This window comes from Piliocolobus tephrosceles, chromosome 10, assembly GCF_002776525.5.
Source record: "Piliocolobus tephrosceles isolate RC106 chromosome 10, ASM277652v3, whole genome shotgun sequence".
NCBI classification, from domain to species: Eukaryota; Metazoa; Chordata; class Mammalia; order Primates; family Cercopithecidae; genus Piliocolobus; species Piliocolobus tephrosceles.
In genome coordinates this window covers 45,525,973-45,546,325 of record NC_045443.1, presented here as the reverse complement: position 1 = coordinate 45,546,325, position 20,353 = coordinate 45,525,973, and the positions used below count along the sequence as shown (strand labels likewise).

Sequence of the window (20,353 nt, the reverse complement as noted above, 5' to 3'; positions counted from 1 at the left end):
AGGATTCTGTGAAAGTTCAGAGGCATAAAGTATTTAAGGACAAACTAGTACTGGTCCGCAACAAAAACAGCATTGGTATTCCGCTTTCACAGAAGCCAAGAAAACCAAGAAAAATTTCATTCTGAGTATATACAGAACTGCTGGACAGAGGTCATTCTATACGTGTGGTACATGTACAAATATGACATAAGAAGTATGAATGATTGCAATCATTATTAAACAACGAAGTATGCCAATTTAGTCATCAGGTTTCAAAGAATTATAGCCTTCTTTCAAGAGGTCTCGCCACGTTTTAAGGAAACGTGCATTTTCTGTACATTTGAAGGCAAGCTCTTCCACTTGAGCTGATACTGCAGATGTGGCTTCAAGAAGTTTGGTTAATGAAAAGGCTGCATCTCCGATCTGCAGCTCCGCTTCCTCCAGCGGGTCCACCGTTCGGCCGCTGCTCCTGCTCGGAACTGGCCAGCCCAAACTCACAGGGCCGCCCGGGGAAGATGCTGCAGAGGCGTCTGAAGAGGAGGGAGAAGAGGGAGACGGCGGGGGCGGCGAAGAAACCTGCAACTCCTCAGCGTCTGCGGTGGGGAAGGGCTGGGACCGCGGAATCCGACCCCAGCAGCCGCACCGACACCAACTGTCTTTTTAATATATTTCTTTTTTCTAATACTGACATCTAGATCGACCAAAAAAGTCTTCCTAGAGAAAGGTAGTTGTTGTTCTTTTCCTCCTGTGTGAAGGTTTATTGGGGCATTTGTTAATGGGTCAGAGTACCTTGAGGCTCTCTCCATTGGGGATAACAAGAGTTAGGTCGGCCTTGATGTCCCTGGCCAGCTCCTCAGGCACTTATCAGTTCTTTTCATCCCTTCCTGTCCTCCATGTCTCCCTTGCTGTGTACTTTCTTTGTCATTGAGCGTTCCTGGAGCTCTGCTGTCATAGTAGGGTCATTCTCTCCCACCCCCCATCATCTATCCCACCTTGATCTTGTTTTTATTTCTCTATTCACTAACATATTCTGATCTGCTCTCAGGATTGACTCTTCTTTTGCTTGGGAATATTGAAATATTAAAATTAAGGCAATGGGTAACATCAAAGTCTAATCATAACCAATTGGCTAATTGTGCTGATCACTGCCCATAAGTTATCTAAATAAAAGTCTTTTTTTTTTTTGGAATTTTTTTTTTTTTTTTTTTTTTTTTTTTAGTACAGACAGGGTTTCACCATGTTAGCCAGGATGGGCTCGATTTCCTGACCTCGTGATCCACCCGTCTCAGCCTCCCAAAGTGCTGGGATTACAGGCTTGAGCCACCGCGCCCGGCCAATAAAAGTCTTAAAACCATGCAAGAGAGATGTTACATGCCATTTCATGGCTGGAAAAATTGAGATAAGAAAGGCTTAAAACCCTTCCAAAGATCATAGAACTAATGAGAAACAGAACTAGGACTATGTCCTAATCCCAAGCATGTCTTCAAGTCCATCTTTATTTTCATATATCCTGCTGCCTTCTCTGGTCTTTGGAGCAAAGAGCCTACATTTCTTTAGGGTAATGAAACTTCAGGGAAGCTGAAATTAGAATTCTGGCACTTGCCAGTCTAGAAAAGATAGAAGAGAGGACATTAAGAAGGTAATTTGAGTTCCCTGTGGCTCAATAGATTATCTCAACCAATATCCCACTTCTATGGATGCCAGAGCATTGGTATTTCTGCTCTTATAAGATCTCTAAATTCTGTCCACCTATCAGGACAGTGAGCTACAGGAAATGAAAAGGATGCAAGATTCAGGCATTTTTTTCCTGGAGAAAATGAGGGCAGGTGCCATCTTACAACCAAACATCTAGGCTATCTCTGGGCTGTGTTACTTGGGCTCTACTTTTTAAAATTTAAAACTGTAACATATTAAATTTTTTTAACATCATGTGGCTTCTTTTCTAAAAGAGAAAGAACTAAAAAACAGAAAAATCTTCATCTTAATTAAAATAACACCAAATGAATTCCTTGTGTCCCTGTTTCCTTTACATACACCAACTTCAAAAACCTCAATTTCAACCACATTATTCTAACACAGTCACATCTTTCCTAATTAATATGATTTGGTGTTCCCAAGCCAACCATTCCTCACATGCATTGAGAATAATGCTGATGAAATGAATGAAAATGTGGCTGATCTTTGTGTCTGCCACATTTTCATTCTCATGCCACTCATATCATCACTTCTCTTTTTACACAGACTAAGTTCACTTCTTAAGTCATCTCTTCCTCTATCCCCTCACATGTCGGACATAAAGGCAACTTACTCTTCGCATATACCAAACTGGAGAAAAATCACACAACAATGACCACTGGACTCAAATTAATAATAAAAATATTGAATAGACCTTCCACAGTACTATCAGTCCTACATTAGCCTCCCTAGCACACTCTTACTGATGACTTACCTTGCACTTTATTGACAGCACAGAGGAATAAATAGAGAATGTCTTTCCCTTCCAGACACTACAATTCCTACCTTCCCTGTACCACTTTATACATGCTTTGCTTTCCTTCATTTTGCAGGGATAAGGAATCCCTATTTCCAACATGACCTCCACTATTCTCTGGATCATTATGGAATTCCCATTTGCAATAAATTCACGCCTTCAATCAGCCCCTTTGCTGCTGCATTAGCAATTTCTTCCTGCACTGGCAAATGCTATGGTCTGTTTTCCATCTAAATATTATTTTTCTAGCAAAGACATGGAATCAACCTAGGTGCCCATCAATGCTGGATTGGATACAGAAAATGTGGCACATATACACCATGGAATACTGTGCAGCTATAAAAAATAATGAGATCATGTTCTTTTTAGCAACATGGATGCAACTGGAGGCCATTACTCTAAGCTAATTAGTGCAGGAACAGAAAACTATGCAACTCATGTTCTCATGTATAAGAGGCAGCTAAATATTGGGTACTCATGGACATAAAGATGACAACAATAGACACTGGGGACCACTACAAGGAGAGGGAGGAAGGGAGACAAGGGTTGAAAAACTAACTGTTGGGTGTTACACTCACTACCTTGGTGATGGGATCAGTTGTACCCCAAACCTTAACATCACACAATATACCCACGTAAGAAACCTGCACATTTACCTCTAAATCTAAAACAAAAGCTGAAATTATAAAAACAATTTTTTGAAAGACCTAATGGCATCAGACTGGACTAAGGTTGAGGATATAGAATATAACATAATCAAAGATGTTAATCGTGTCTATAGATTTAGTGAAGATGGTCCAGAATTTGAACCTTAATTCCAAGGTCAAGAAATAATGTGCAAAAAGAATTAAGACTCAGAGGAAATAGGGAAGTAGAAAATGAAGTTTTAAAAACATTTATTTTATTCCAAGGGAACGTTTTCTGTTTGATTCTGAGGAACCACAGCATTATCTCCAAGTTCATCCTCCTTGGAATGTCTACTGATGCCCACATTCAGGCTCTGCTCTTTGTGCTGTTCCTGGGAGTTTACTTCCTGGCCCTGATAGAGAATTTGGTAATGCCACTGGTGACCAGAACTGATTCCACCTCTGCACACCCATGTGCTTCTTTCTGGGATGTCTTAGTTCATTTTTCTGCTGTCACATAGTACCATAGATTGGGTGATTTATGAAGAAAAAATTTATTTGACTCATGACTTTGGAGGCTGGGAATCCAAGGTTGAGGAGTTGCATCTGGTGAGGGCCTTCTTGCTGTGTCACACAACATGGTGGAAGGGCAAGCATGCACATGAGACTGAGGGGAGATCATACCAAACTCATCCTTTTAATCAGAAACCCATCCCATGATAACAGCATTAATCTATTCATGAGGGTGATGAGGGTGGACCCTAATCATCTCTCTCTCTATTTTTTTTTTTTTTTTGGAGACGGAGTCTCCCTCTGTTGCCCAGGCTGGAGTGCAGTGGCACAATCTCAGCTCACTGCAACCTCCACCTCCTAGATTCAAGTGATTATCCTGCCTCAGCTTCCCAAGTAGCTGGGATTACAGGTGCCTGCCACCATGCCCAGCTAATTTTTTGTCTTTTTAGTAGAGATGGGATTTCACCATGTTGGCCAGGCTGGTCTCAAACTCCTGACCTCAGGTGACCCACCGGCCTCAGCCTCCCAAAGTGCTAGGATTACAGGCATGAGCCACTGTGCCAAACCACCTGTTAAGGACTAATTGCCTCTTAAAGGCCCCACCTCTTAATGGTGATACAATAGCGATTAAATTTCAACATGAGTTTTGGAGGGGTAGGTGGTGCTTGAGTCAATATTGAATGACAAAAGAAGCCCACCATCCTCAGAAGGAAGGACATTCCAGTCAGAAGAAAGAGCTAATGCAGAGGCCTTGGCACAGAAAAAACTTGAGTTAACTGGGGACAGAAAGAAGGCTGCATGACTGAAGCTTAGCAAGCGATGGGTAAAAAAGGCTGTCCGCAGTCAGATCCCATAGTAACTTTTAGACCATGATATCAGGAATTTGTGTTTGATTCTCAGTGATATAGGAGAGTTTTGAAGGATTACTCTGGTTTCTTTATGGAGCACTAATTATAGAAGAACAAGAGTAGAATCAGGGATGATGATTAGGAGCTATTGCAAGACTCCATGTGACATCTGATGGTATTTTTTACTAAGATTGATCAGAGAAAAAGAGAAGAGAAATTTGGAATGTATTTTGGAAGTACAGTTATAGGGCTTGCTGCTACATTAGATATAGACCAGAAAAGAAAGAGAGGGCTTGAGGTAAGTCTAGATTTTTTCTTGGGCAACTGGGTAGATGACGGTACATCATTTACTGAAGTCAGGATAATTGGGGAAATGCATATTAGGAAGGTAAAAATTGAGGATTTGTTAGTTTGGCTGGTTGGTTGCATTTTGACTAAAAAGCCCAAGTCTGTATTAGATATCAGAGTGGAATGTCAAGTATCCAGTTATATATATTATTTTGAAGCTCTAGGAAATGGTCAGGGCTAATATTTGGGGTGTATGTAGTATTCAGAGCTGTAAGACTGGCATAGAACATCTAAGGAAAATGTTTTTGAGAACATCTAAGGAGAACAAATTCTGGAAAGAAGCCCTGCAGCATGCCAGCATTTCTAGTTCAAGCTGAGGATTATCCACCAAGAGAAACTGAGGCACAGCAGCCATTGAACAAGGAGGAATTTTGTATCACAAAAGCCAAGAGAAGAGAGTGCTTCAAGAATAGAGAGGTCAGCTGTGTTGAGTAGTGTTGAAAATTCAAATAAAAGAACAGAAAAGCTACCACTGGATTTTGTAACATTGGATTTAAAAGTAGTTGATAATATTGATGAGAGAAGTTTCAGCTAGATAAATTGAAAAGAGAATGATAGGTGAAAAAGTAGAGAGATCAACCACAGTTAACTTTATTGAGAAGTATTCCTGTGAAGGAGATTGAGAAAATAAAGCAGTATGTTTAGAGGATGTGAAGTCAAGGGAGCTGTTTGTTTTTGTTTTTTGCTTTGATTTTTGTTTGTTTTTGGTATTTAAAAAAATACTGAAGTTTGGGTGTTCATGGATATGGTCACATAGGTCATGTAATATCAGGATTTTAGGTAGGATGGAGGCAAACAAACTTTGAATCACTTCTACAGCCACTGATGGGAATGAGTTCTTGATGACATTCAAATGGAGGTTGGATGGACACATATTGGAGATGCTGAATGGGGCTCATGTATTAGTTGGAGACAGAAATAAAGTGATCCATGTGATCTTTTATCTCCATAGACTCCTGTGATTCTAGAAGGAAGGCTTGTCTGTTTGCATTTGTGTGAGAGAATGTGGGTGTGAGTATGTGTGCATGCAAGTGTATAGTGAAGATCAAACCTGAGGAGGCCCCATGCTGGTCCCTGGCTAGCAGAAGGGTTAGCAAGCCTTCAGTGCCTCACTCCATGGTCTTTCCCTAGACCACAAAAGTGGCAGGAGTGGATGCCCATCTCAGGGGCCCAGATCACTGGATACTACTACTTTCCCCATGAGTATGGATTAATCCCCAGCAACTTGGGGCCCAGATTACTCTCTCTCCTTCTGCAAGGGCCAGCCTGGTGCATGGATACTAAGTAGAAAAAGACTAGAAAAAGTGAAGAAAGTCACATGAACTGGCTAGGAACCATCCTCTGAACCAGGAATGGTAAAGGAGTAATGAGGTGGAAGAAAAAGAGGATGACCCAAGCCTCTTAGCAGGTACTGACTGAAACCAGAGCCCATGCATGCCAACACACTAGCCTTTTCCCAAAACTAAACACATGTTGAATATTGTTTAAATGCACTACCATACAGTTATCAACTGGTTGGAAAAGAAAACCAGATTTTCCAGAGACCTGCGTGAGTTCTTTGAGCATCCCACATCATTTGTTTCTCAAAGTGAGGCAGTAGGCAGTAGCTCATCTCCAGGAAGAACTGGAGTCAACAGGCCTTGTCAGTCCTTCCCATACTGCCACATGTGAAGAATGTTAATAAGCAACTGCTCCAAACTTTTCATTGCACAGCACAGAGAACTGGCTAAAAAAGAGGAAGGAGAAAGTGCCTTGCCAAATTCACAAAAATAGGTCATGAACAGAGCTGGAATAAGATATTTTAGGAATTTGAACAGTTTGTCGCTTTATCAATCTGTAATTGTTTGTCCTTTTCCTTCATTTATCAGATTTTGGACAAAAGGCTAAGATTCCTTTGGAATAAATTAGTGGGGGTGAAGGGCCATAGTTGCTAGATGGGGAGTCGGATGGAAGCCAAGGAGGAGCAATCGTGAATTATGGGTAAAAGTGAGTTTGGAGTATTCTCATTTTCTCTGGTGGGGATTTCCTAACTAAATGCCAAGATCTTCGGCTGAAATTAATTTGAGAGGTCATTTAGTTCAAGGTCCCATCCTCAAGCAATACAAAATAGGTAGAAAGCAGAGACTAATTGCGCAGTTCCATAGAATTTTTCAGGATAAAGCAAACTCTATAATCCCCGTTCATATTCTTGCCATAAAACATGTAAAAAAGTTTTCATTCCTTAAAAGCCAAAACAACATATGTCTACAAAGATTTACTCAGGGAGATCACAAAGTCTGCCACTAGAGTGTGGGAAGAAGGAGGAAAAGAACATCTTTGATACCACTTTCTTCCCACTCCACAGGAACACAGCATGCTTCACTTCAAGACACTCTTCTCTTCAAAAGCTTTTCTTTTGCCTTCTCTACTAGGGACCTTTCAATGCAGAGAAATCCAAGCCTCCAAACTCCTCACTGGCCTCAGGATGGTCCTCTTCTTCAGACAAGTTTCCTAGACCACAGATTTGGGATTGAAGAGTGCTAGACAGAGGGCAGGCAAAAGGCAGAAAAACTAATAGAAAAATCAAACTGTTGAGCCATTTTTATTCTCCAACTGAGCAATCAAGCCTCCTTCTTAAAGAAATGGCTTCTCAGCCAAATGCAATTTTATTAGAGGGTATGTAGGGCAAAAATAGAATGGTAAAAGAAGAGGTGCATATTCCTTGTTGGAATTAGGCTTAGTTAATTGCTGAATTTGAAGCAAAAAGGTAGAATGTGAATTTATATTACTCCACCAAAAAAGATATTTTTCATTAAAAGTATAAAAACTTATTTTTAAAAAAGTAAAATCAGGCTGGGCGTGGTGGCTCATGCCTGTAATCCCAGCACTTTGGGAGGTCAAGATGGGTAGATTACCTGAGGTCAGGAGTTCAAGACTAGCCTGGTCAACATGGTGAGACCTTGTTTCTATTAAAAATACAAAAATTAACCGGGCATGGTGGCATGCACCTGTAATCCCAGCTACTCGGGAGGCTGAGACAGGAGAATTGCTTGAACCCAGGAGGCAGAGGTTGCGGTGAGCCAAGATGTTGCCATTGTACTCCAGCCTGGGTGACAAGAGCAAAACTGTGTTTAAAAAAAAAAAAGTAAAATCAAAAGAATTGTTCGCTCTGTTACCACCCTAACAACTCAGCTGTTTATTTTTCCATTTTAAGTTCCATATAAGCCCCTATGGTGTGCACATTTTTATATAATCAAATGAATTTAAACTAACTGTGTTTTCTGATCTTTTTACTAGATAGCATATCAAGAATATTTTCTGTTTTTGCTTCTCCTCTGTAATTATTATTTTAATCATTAGAAAATATTCCATTATGTGCTACTGAAATGTAAGTAGCTATTCCTCAGTTATTAGACCTTTGGGTGGATCCTAGTGTAACTATCTTGAAAAAAAATACTGAAATATAAATTTTTCACACAAAGATTATTTTTCTCTTCTTTTCAATCACTTGCTTAGGATATATTTTCAAAAGAAATTTGAGATTTCATCTTGCCAAAAGTATTGTATCAACATATAATGCTTCCAACAACATGGAAGGATATATCAGTCTCACCAACTCTTGCCAGCACTAGGTATTATAATTTAAAATAGTTTTCATATAAATAGATGTAGGCCTGGTGTCACCATCTGGTTTCAATGTACAAGTCTTTGATTATAAGTAGAGTGGAAATTTTTCATTATATTGATAGTATATGCACAGGATTTCAGACTATTTATGTTACCGTTTTAGTTTTGTCCCAGAAATTGCAGAAGCTAGAAATCATTGCAGAAGGAGAGAACCTGAAGGCAAAGGGGCCACGAATAAGACTTCTGAAGTCATTCAGTGCTAGATGAGAAATCTCATAAGGCAAATATGGTAGAATAATATTGAAAGAGGAAAATTTAAGAATACTCAGGAGACAAATAAAAGAGCAATAACATTTGTTAGGCAGAAATGGGAAGACTATCTTGTCTTGTGCCTAGCAGTGTGTTTAGACTAAGCCAAGAAGAATCAACTAAGAACTAGTTAAGTTAGTTCCTATTAGAAATAGGGAGTTCATACACTAATAAGTTGCATTTGTTTTGCAATCAATTATATTCTATTAAAGACATGTTATTATCCCTAGTTTATTTCAATAATGTAACAGACCCTCTCTGTGGTGAACTAAGTAGTCCAAAGTTTCCAAGCTAATCCAATTAGTGTTGGAACTAGGACCAGAAACCAGACTTTATGGTTTAAAATAATTCATTTTTATAATAGTGTGTCATGTAAACCTCAAAAGATATCTCAGATGAGAAAATGAAGATTTAAATTTGTCTGTTTACCCAAAGTCAGATGCCTGACCAGTTGTAGAGCTGAGACTCATGTCAAGGTCCTCTGACTCTTTATACGGCCCCATCACCATCCATCCAAGAGAGCCACAGCAGCTTCAAACTGGCCCCTTCCTTAGAACAGGGCCATAGGTATTACAGCATATATGACATCTTACTCCCAGAACAGCTTGCAGTCTCACAAATGGGGTTGCGTATGAATCATGCATTCGTTTATATATTTGTTCTTTTATTTATTCAATAATCAAAATATGTTCCTGGGCCTGGTGTGGTGGCTCACACCTGTAATCCCAGCACTTTGGGAGGCCAAGGGGGGACGGATGACCTGAGATCAGGAGTTTGAGACCAGCCTGGCCAACATGGTGAAACCCCGTCTCTAATAAAAATACAAAAATTAGCCGGGCATGGTGGTGGGCGCTTGTAATCCCAGCTACTCAGGAGGCTGAGGCAGGAGAATCGCTTGAACTGAAGAGGCAGAGATTGCAGTGAGCCAGGATCATGCCACTGCACTCCAGCCTGGGCAATAGAGCAAGACTCCATCTCAAAACTATATACATATTTTTATGATCTCCTAAAATGCATTAAAACAGAATAGACTTGTGCAAAAGGTAGCTTTGTGATGTTTTTATTCATTTACTCTATAAAACTTCAGTAAGTACCTACTAAATGCCAGGCGCCATGCTTACCTCTGAAGATAAAATGATAAAAAATACTGACAGAGTCCCTGCCCTCATGGAACTTACTCAAAACATGGAGGGACATGAAACAAATTCATTTGGTCATTTAGCCATTCAACAAGTATTTACCGAGCTCCTTATACATTCTAGGCACTTTTCTAATAAATGCTAGGGATATAGCAATGATCAAAATAGATGAAGTCTGGATGCCCCATTCTCCATGATGTGTTTATTTCGCACTGCATGCCTCTATCAAAACATCTCATGAGCCCCGTAAATATATACACCTAGGTACCCACAAAAATTTTTTAAAAAGGAAAATGAAGATGACCAAATAGGAAGAGCTCTGGTCTGCAGCTCCCAGTGAGATCGACACAGAAGATGGGTGATTTCTGCATTTCCAACTGAGGTACTTGGTTCATCTCATTGGGACTGGTTGGACAGTGGATGCAGCCCATGGAGGATGAGCTGAAGCAGGCCAGGACATCGCCTCACCTGGGAAGCACAAGGGTTCGGGGGATTTCCCTTTCCTAGCCAAGGGAAGCCGTGACAGACTGTACCTGGAGAAACAGTACAATCCTGACCAAATACTCTGCTTTTCCCACAGTCTTAGCAACCGGCAGACCAGGAGATACCCTCCCGTGCCTGGCTCAGCAGGTTCCATGCTGACAGACCCTTGCTCACTGCTAGCACAACAGTTTGATCTGCAACGCTGCAGGTTGACGGGGGCGGTGGGGCCAGGAGTGGGGGCATACACCATTGCTGAGGCTTGAATAGCTCACAGTGTGAACAAAGCCGCCAGAAAGCCAGAACTGGGTGGAGCCCATTGCAGCTCAGCAAGGCCTACTGCCTATCTAGGTTCCATTTCTGGGGGCAGGGCATATTTGAACAAAAGGCAGCAGACAAATTCTGCAGACTTAAACGTCCCTGAAGAGAGCAGTGGTTTTTCTCAGCATGGTGTTCAAGATCCGAAAATGGACAGACTGCCTCCTCAAGTGGGTCCCTGACCCTCGTGTAGCCTGACTGGGAGACATCTCCCGGTAGGGGCTGACAGACACCTCCAACAGGTGGGTGCCCCTATGGGATGAAGCTTCCAGAGGAAGGATCAGGCAGCAGTATTGGGTGTTCTGCAGCAGCCACTGGTGATACCTAGGCAAGCAGGGTCTGGAGTGGACCTCCAGCAAACTCCAACAGACCTGCAGCTGAGGGGTCTGACTGTTAGGAAAACTAACAAACAGAAAGGAATAGCATCAACATCAACAAAAAGATCACCCACGCCAAAACCCCATCTGTAGGTCACCAACATCTAAGACCAAAGGGAGATAAAACCACAAAGATGGGGAGAAACCAGAGCAGAAAAGCAGAAAATTCCAAAAACCAGAACACCTCTTCTCATCCAAAGGACTGCAGCTGCTCGCCAGCAACGGAACAAAACAAGACAGAGAATGACTTCGATGAGTTGACAGAAGTAGGCTTCAGAAGGTCAGTAATAACAAACTTCTCTGAGCTAAAAGAGCATGTTCTAACCCATCGAGAGAAAGCTAAAAACCTTGAAAAAAGGTTAGACAAATGGCTAACTGGAATAAACAGTGTAAAGAACACTTTAAATGACCTGATGGAGCTGAAAACCACAGCAGGAGAACTTCATGACGCATGCACAAGTTTCAATAGCCGATGCTATCAAGTGGAAGAAAGGATATCAGTGATTGGAGATCACTGATATCGTGAAAGGAGATCAAATTAATGAAACAAAGTACGAAGACAAGATTAGAAAAAAAAAGGGTGAAAAGAAATAAACAAAGCCTCCAAGAAATATGGGACTATGTGAAAAGACCAAATCTGTTTCATTGGTATACTGGAAAGTGATGGGGAGAATGGAACAAAGTTAGAAAACACTCTTCCGGATATTATCCAGGAGACCTTCCCTAACTTGGCAAGGCAGGTCAACATTCAAATTCACAAAATACAGAGAACAACACAAAGATACTCCTCAAGAAGAGCAACCCCAAGACACATAATTGTCAGATTCACCAAGGTTGAAATGAAGGAAAAAATGTTAACGGCAGCCAGAGAGAAAGATCAGGTTACCCACAAAGGGAAGCCCATCAGGCTAACAGCAGATCTCTCAGCAGAAACCCTACAAGCCGGAAGAGAGTGGGGGCCAATATTCAACATTCTTAAAGCAAATAATTTTCAACCCAGAATCTCATATCCAGCCAAACTAAGCTTCATAAGTGAAGGAGAAATAAAATCCTTTACAGACAAGCAAATGCTGAGATATTTTGTTAACACCAGGCCTATCTTACAAGAGCTCCTGAAGGAAGCACTAAACATGGAAAGGAACAACCGGTACCAGTCACTGCAAAAATATGACAAATTATAAAGACCATCAATGCTATGAAGAAACTGCATCAATTAACAGGCGAAATAACCAGCTAACATCATAATGACTGGATCAAAGTCAAACATAACCGTATTAACCTTAAATGTAAATGGGCTAAATGCCCAATTAAAAGACAAAGATTGGCAAATTAGGGTCAAGACCCATAGATGTGCTGTATCTCACGTGCAAAGATGCACATAGGCTCAAAATAAAGGGATGGAGAAGATCTAGCAAGCAAATGGAAAGCAAAAAAAAGCAGGGGTTGCAATCCTAGTCTCTGATGAAACAGACTTTAAGCCATCAAAGATCAAAAAGTACAAAGAAGGCCACTACATAATGGTAAAGGGATCAATTCAACAAGAACAGCCAGCTATCCTAAATGTAAATGCACCCAATACAGGAACACCTAGATTCATAAAGCAAGTCCTTAGAGACCTACGAAGAGACTTAGACTCCCACACAGTAATAGTGGGAGACTTTAACACCCCACTGTCAATATTAGACAGATCAATGAGACAGAAGGTTAACAAGGCTATCCAGGGCTTGAACTCAGCTCTGGACCAAGCAGAACTAATAGACATCTACAGAACTCTACATCCCAAATCAACAGAATATACATTCTTCTCAGCACCATATTGTACTTATTCTAAAATTGACCACATAATTGGAAGTAAAACACTCCTCAACAAATGTAAAAGAACAGAAATCATAGCAAAGTGTCTCTCAGACCACAGTGCAATCAAATTAGAACTCAGGATTAATAAACTCACTCAAAACCACGCAACTGCATGGAAACTGAACAACCTGCTCCTGAATGACTACTGGGTACATAATGAAATGAAGGCAGAAATAAAGATATTCTTTTAAACCAATGAGACAAAGACACAACTTGCCAGAATTTCTGGGACACATTTAAAGCAGTGTGTAGAGGGAAATTTATAGCACTAAATGCCCACAGGAGAAAGCAGGAAAGACCTAAAATTGACACCCTAACATCACAATTAAAAGAACTAGAGAAGCAAGAGCAAACACATTCAAAAGCTAGCAGAAGGCAAGAAATAACTAAGATCAAGCAGAACTGGAGGAGATAGAGACACAAAAAACCCTTAAAAAAATCAATGAATTCAGGGGCTGTTTTTTGAAAAGATCAACAAAATAGATAGATTGCTAGCAAGACTAATAAAGAAGAAAAGAGAAGAATCAAATAGATTCAATAAAAATGATAAGGGGGATATTACCATCGATCCCACAGAAATACAAACTACCATCAGAGAATACTATAAACACCTCTATGCAAATAAACTAGAAAATCTAGAAGAAATGGATAAATTCCTGGACACATACACCCTCCCAAGACTAAACCAGGAAGAAGTTGAATCACTGAATAGGCCAATAACAGGTTCTGAAATGGAGGCAATAATTAATAGCCTACCAACAAAAAATGTCCAGGGCCAGACGGATTCACAGCCGAATTCTACCTGAGGTACAAAGAAGAGCTGGTACCATTCCTTCTGAAACTATTCCAATCAATAGAAAAAGAGAGAATCCTCCCTAACTCATTTTATGAAGCCAACATCATCCTGATACCAAAGCCTGACAGAGACACAACAACAAAAAAGAATTTTGGGCCAATATCCCTGATGAACATCGATGCGAAAATCCTCAATAAAATACTGGCACACTGAATCCAGCAGCGCATCAAAAAGCTTATCCACCACAATCAAGTCATCTGCATCTCTGAGATGCAAGGCTGCTTCAACATATGCAAATCAATAAACGTAATCCATCACATAAACAGAACCAAAGACAAAAACCACATGGTTATCTCAATAGATGCAGAAAAGGCCTTTGACAAAATTGAACAGCCCTTCATGCTAAAAACTCTCAATAAACTAGGTATTGACAGAACATATCTCAAAATAATAAGATGTATTTATGACATACCCACAGCCAATATCACACTGAATGGGCAAAAACTGGAAGCGTTCCCTTTGAAAACCGGCACAAGATACCCTCTCTCACCACTCCTGTTCAACATAGTGTTGGATGTTCTGGCTAGGGCAATCAGGTAAGAGAAATAAATAAAGGAAAAGAGGAAGTCAAATTGCCTCTGTTGCAGATGACATGATTGCATATTTATAAAACCCTATCATCCCAGCCCAAAATCTCCTTAGGCTGATAAGCAAATTCGGCAAAGTCTCAGAATATAAAATCAATGTGCAAAAATCAAAAGCATTCCTATACACCAATAATAGACAGAGAGCCAATTCATGAGTGAACTCCCATTCACAATTACTACCAAGAGAATAAAGTACCTAGGAATCCAACTTACAAGGGATGTAAAGGACCTCTTCAAGCAGAACTACAAACCACTGATTAATCAAATAAAAGAGGACACAAACAAATGGAAGTACATTCTATGCTCATGGATAGGAAGAATCAATATTGTGAAAATGACCATACTACCCAAGGTAATTTATAGATTCAATGCTATCCCCATCAAGCTACCAATGACTTTCTTCACAGAATTGGAAAAAACTACTTTAAAGTTCATATGGAACCAAAAAAGAGCCTGCAAAGCCAAGACAATCCTAAGCAAAAAGAATAAAGCTGGAGGCATCACCCTACCTGACTTCAAACTATACTACCAGACTGCAGTAACCAAAACAGCGTGGTACTGGTACCAAAACAGATATATAGACCAATGGAACAGAACAGAGGCCTCAGAAATAACACCACACATCTACAACCATCTGATCTTTGACAAAACTGACAAAAACAAGCAATGGGGAAAAGATTCCCTATTTAATAAATGGTGCTGGGAAAACTGGCTAGCCATATGTAGAAAGCTGAAATTGGATCCCTTCCTTATGGCGTATATAAAAATTAACTCAAGATGGATTAAAGACTTAAAGGTAAGATTTAACACCATAAAAACACTAGAAGAAAACCTAGGCAATACCATTCAGGACATAGACATGAGCAAAAACTTCATGACTAAAACACCAAAAGTAATGGCAACAAAAGCCAAAATAGAAAAATGGGATCTAATTAAACTAAAGAGCTTCTGCATAACAAGAGAAACTATCATCAGAGTGAAGAGGTAACCTACAGAATAGGAAAAAATTTTGCAATCTACCCATCTGACAAAGGGCTAATATCCAGAATCTACAAAGAACTTAAACAAATTTACAAGAAAAAACAAACAACCCCATCAAAAAGTGGGCAAAGGATATGAACAGACACTTCTCAGTAGATGACATTTATGCAGCCAACAGACATGTGAAAAAATGTTCATCATCACTGGTCATCAGAGAAATGCAAATCAAAACCACAATGTAATACCATCTCACGCCAATTAGAATGGCGATCATTAAAAAGTCAGGAAACAACAGATGCTGGAGAGGATGTAGAGAAATAGGAATGCTTTTACACTGTTGGTGGGAGTGTATATTAGTTCAACCATTGTGGAAGACAGTGTGGTGATTCCTCAAGGATCTAGAACTAGAAACACCGTTTGATCCAGCGATCTTATTACTGGGTATATACCCAAAGGATTATTAATCATGCTACTATAAAGACACATGCACCGGTATGTTTATTGCAGCACTATTCACAATAGCAAAGACTTGGAACCACCCAAATGTCCATCAGTGATAGACTAGATTAAGAAAATGTATACACCATGGAGTACTATGCAACCATACAAAAGGATGAGTTCATGTCCTTTGCAGGGACATGGATGAAGCTGAAAAACATCATTCTAAGCAAACTATCACAAGGACAGAAAACCAAACACTGCATGTTCTCACTCATAAGTGGTAGTTGAAGAATAAGAACACATGGACACAGGGTGGGGAACATCACACAATGGGCCCTGTCAGGGGGTGTAGGGCTTGGGGAGGGATAGCATTAGGAGAAATACCTAATGTAAATGACAGGTTGATGGGTGCAGCAAACCAACATGGCACATGTATACCTATGCAACAAACCTGTACATTGTGCACGTGTACCCTAGAACTTAAAGTATTAAAAAAAAAAGAAAAAAAGAAAAACGTTAATAAAAATAGATGAAGTTTTAGAGCTTGCATTCCAGTGTACGAGACAATTATAAATACACTATAAAATGTCAGGTAGTAAGTGCTGTGGAGCCAAAGCAGGGCAATAAGACAGAGATTGACAGCAGGGGATGGAGACAGGCTGAGGGAGGATGGGGAGACCTTTCTTACATACTCAAAATGTTTTGCTTTGTTTTTGTTTTTACAATTACAATAAACATCATAAAAGAAAAACAAGTATAACAAAACAAACTTATAGTGTGCAGGATGTAAAGGATTCCCTGAGGAGAAAATTCCCTGGGCTGAGGCCTGAGGTTTCTTAACAGGATAGGCATAAAAGAGGAACAGGGGGTGGGTCAGTTGGTGAGTGATGGAGCTGGCATGAAGGGTCACGAGGCACTTCCCCTCACTGGGCCTCAGTCTCCCCACCTAGGAAGACAGGGCATTGGGCTCCATGACCTCCAAGGCATCCTTCAGATCAGAATGACTTGGGTTCATGGTTGACATACTGAATGAGTGCAGGGATCCTTTGTGAGCCTCTCTTCCTCTCTTTCCTGTTAAATGCTTCTGTCACATGGAACTCTATCCCAAAGCATCTTCTTTCTTGAGTGGGTTTTCTCTGAGTAAGCTTGTCAATGACTCTTTAACTCATATATTCAGCTCAAATATCTCTTCTGACTGTCAGGACCCTACATCCAAGTGCCTCCTAGGTATCCCCTCCTTATCCATGGGCTCATCAAAGGCAACATTTTCAAAACAGGTTATCATCTTCCTCACAAACATGTTCATTTTCCTGGGCCATCTATTTTGGTAAACGGGGCCCCTCCATCACCAAAACCAGAAACCTGAGGATCATTTTTTATTCACTTCTCTTTATTCTAAATATCTAATTGGGGATGAAATCCTTTAGCATACAATTCAATGACATTTCTCAAATCTGTCTCTTCTAGCTTGCCTTCAGTGCTACAGTCTCTGTTAGCCTACCTCTGACCAGAGTTACTGCTATACTCTCCAAATTCTTCTTCCACAGATGAGATGTTCTCATGGATTGTGACCTTACCTCCTTCAAATCTTGGTTCAAGGGATACTGTCTCATTTGTCCTTTCCTGACCACTCTATTTTACATTGCAAAACTCACTGCCTTCCTCTACCCTGTCCCCATTAACAGTCTCCCTTTTCCTGATCTGTTATTTTCCATAGCACTTTCTAACATATGATATTTATTTATTATATCTATTATTTATTTTCTGTCTTTCTGAATTAGAGTGTAAGCTCTGCAAGGACAAACATTTTTGTCTGGTATATTCAATGACGTACACTAGGAGTCTAGACCTGTGCCTGGTACATAGTAGGTAGATACTCGACAATTATCTACTGAATGAATGAATGAAACTGCTCTAGCTATATGCTCCATTGCCTCCAGCTTGTCTTCCACATGTCCAGGGCAAATGTTTCTAAACTACCAATCTTATCATGTGACCCCGTGCTTGGAATCATATGCCACCTCGCATCACCTTGCATCCATCTATACCAGGCTAATGAATTTCCTCAGAGAGATACTCTGATTTCATGCCTTCCTATATTTGATCACACTGTTTCCTCTTCCAGGGGTGCTGTCTTCCCCAGGGAGAGTAAGTATCAGTCAAAATTAGCCTAAGCATCACCTCCTCTCTAAAGGTTTACCAGGTCATACAGAGATAACTGATTCACATTTGTGCTACCACCATATCCTGTCTGTTAGGTTATTATAGCATTTATTTTGTTTCTTTACATGTCTGTCCACCCCAATTAAATTATAAGTTCTTGGGGGGCAAGAATCATGTCTTATTCAATTTTGTATCCTCAGAGCCTGGTAGTGTCTGGCATTTAAATACTTGTTAGAGGGACTTTGGAATGCTGAATTCATCCAGGATTGAAGTAATGATGAGGATGATGGGTGTGACCCAGAAACTCCTTGGTTTCATAGTTTGTTTCTATCCTTAAGCTGAAAGTAACATTTTTTACAGAAGAGGCAGTCCTGTGCATCTGGAATGACTCAACTGTGTTATATTTCTTCTTAGGGCTAGTATCTCTAATTATGAAAAGTATCATCATCATTACTGAGTTTGTCCTTATGGAATCATCTAGAAATCCTCAGATCCAGACCATGACCTGTATGCTCCTAGTGATTTATCTGTTGTCACTGACGGAGAACCTGATGATGATCCTGGTGATCAGGACCAATTATCACCTTAAACCAACCATGCACTTCTTTCTGGGTCACCTGTTATTACTAGATCTCTGCCTTCCTTCAATCCCTATGCCCAAGATACTGCAGAACTTATTAACTCATAGGTAAACCATCTCTATGTGGTACTGTATAGCCCAGAGTTTCTTTCTCATATTCTCTGGGAGCACAGAAGCCTGCTTACTCCTTGCTGTGGCCTGTGATCACTCTGCTTCCATCTGTCACCCTTGGCTCAACAGTGTGGTTATGAATCAGCCTCCCTGTGTCAGGATGGTGATTGCAGCATGGGCAGTGGGATTACTAAACTCCTTGACAAAGAATCTTTTCATTTACAACTTACACTTCTGTGGCCCCAGTGTCATCCCTCACTTCTGCTGTGAGCTGCCTTCACTCTTCCCTTTGTCTTGTACTGATCCAGCTGCCAATGAGGTCCTTCTTGCTGCGTCATGTACATTGCTAAGATTTGTGACTTGTCACTGGTCCTTTTATTCTAACACCATCTCTGTCTCCTAGCCATTTGTTTTTTTGAGGGCCAAGGCAAAGCCTTCTCCACCTGCTACTCCCACCTCACCGTGGTGCTTTTGTACTATGGTAAGATTTTATTTAGGTACATGATCCCTCTCTTGGGTTCCATCTTGGAGCAAGTGATCTGCATTCAGTACAGTGGGATGACATCCTCACTGAAGCCACTCATCTGCAGCCTCAAGAACCAGGAGGTGAAGGCAGCTCTGTGTAAAATGCTGAAGCAGTAAACATGCCCCTCCCTGTATGGAGGATTCATGTTACATTTGGTCTGAAGGCAATGAGAAAAAATACTCAAGAGGATGAAGTACATAAATAGTTAATTCCATCACTTAAGAAAATTGCTGTTTGATGAACATAACCGCTAGGGTCTGGGTAATAGAAGATTCAAGTGTGAGATGACTTATTTTATTGTATTTGGTAAGAAAATAAACACTGAGAAATAGGCACTGGAATGGTATTGTGTGGGGAGACAGAGTCCAAACCTGCTTGTTTTGCTTAAGAGTTTTGAAAGTATAGAACTCCCAAGGGTTTTAAACAATGAGAGTGTGAAATACTCCTCAGAGTGTAAACTAGTTACTGATTGAAGATGGTAATGAAGGAAGACTGCTTCATCCACCTGACTTGGGCGCCCCTAAAATGTTGATGTGTCTGATTAGAGTTGACTAACTTTCTGGTTGCCAGAAAGCAAAGACACAGATTGTCAAGAACTTGCCGTAACTTGTTCAAAGGAAAATAACTGTTTCAGGTGTGCTATAATAACATTGTGAATGTCTTGCATAGAATCTGGTTGCTTGGTGACTAGAATGGGGACTTCCTTACGATCCAAGGTGATGAATGTCTGTGCTGTCTCAGAATGATGTTTCACTCAACCCTGGGGATACCAAGTCAATGAGTACACTCAGCATCTGCCAGGCCCATTTAGCCAAGCCTTTCCTGAACCCCTTGTCCAAGTGGCCTTGACACACACACTGTTTCGAGTGACATCATTGCCCTTTTGTGTGCGGGAACTATGTATTGGCCCCTCTTTCTCAGAGTGATGTGCATATGCATTTAATCAAACACATTTATTTCTTGTCCCAAAAGATATATGGGGTTGGGGGACAATAAGCTCAAAACCCAATGTGAAGGCTGGCTCACATGTTCCCTTTAATGAAATACTTACCAGGTACCATTGTCTTTCTATCCTTAAGTATTAAACAAAACAAGATTTTCTTTTTATTTGGCATTTTCTTGATTTATTAAAACTTGAAGTAATAATCATTATTGGTTTGTTTTATATTTTTATTATAAACTTTTAATCTTAAGTGCATAATAAATTCCATACAATT

At 40.4% G+C, this 20,353-nt stretch overlaps 1 pseudogene; it reads right to left on the bottom strand.

Annotated features, from left to right (window-relative positions):
• Positions 1–237: 237 nt before the first annotated feature.
• Positions 238–18,948, bottom strand: LOC111541772 (annotated as a pseudogene).
• Positions 18,949–20,353: the final 1,405 nt, after the last annotated feature.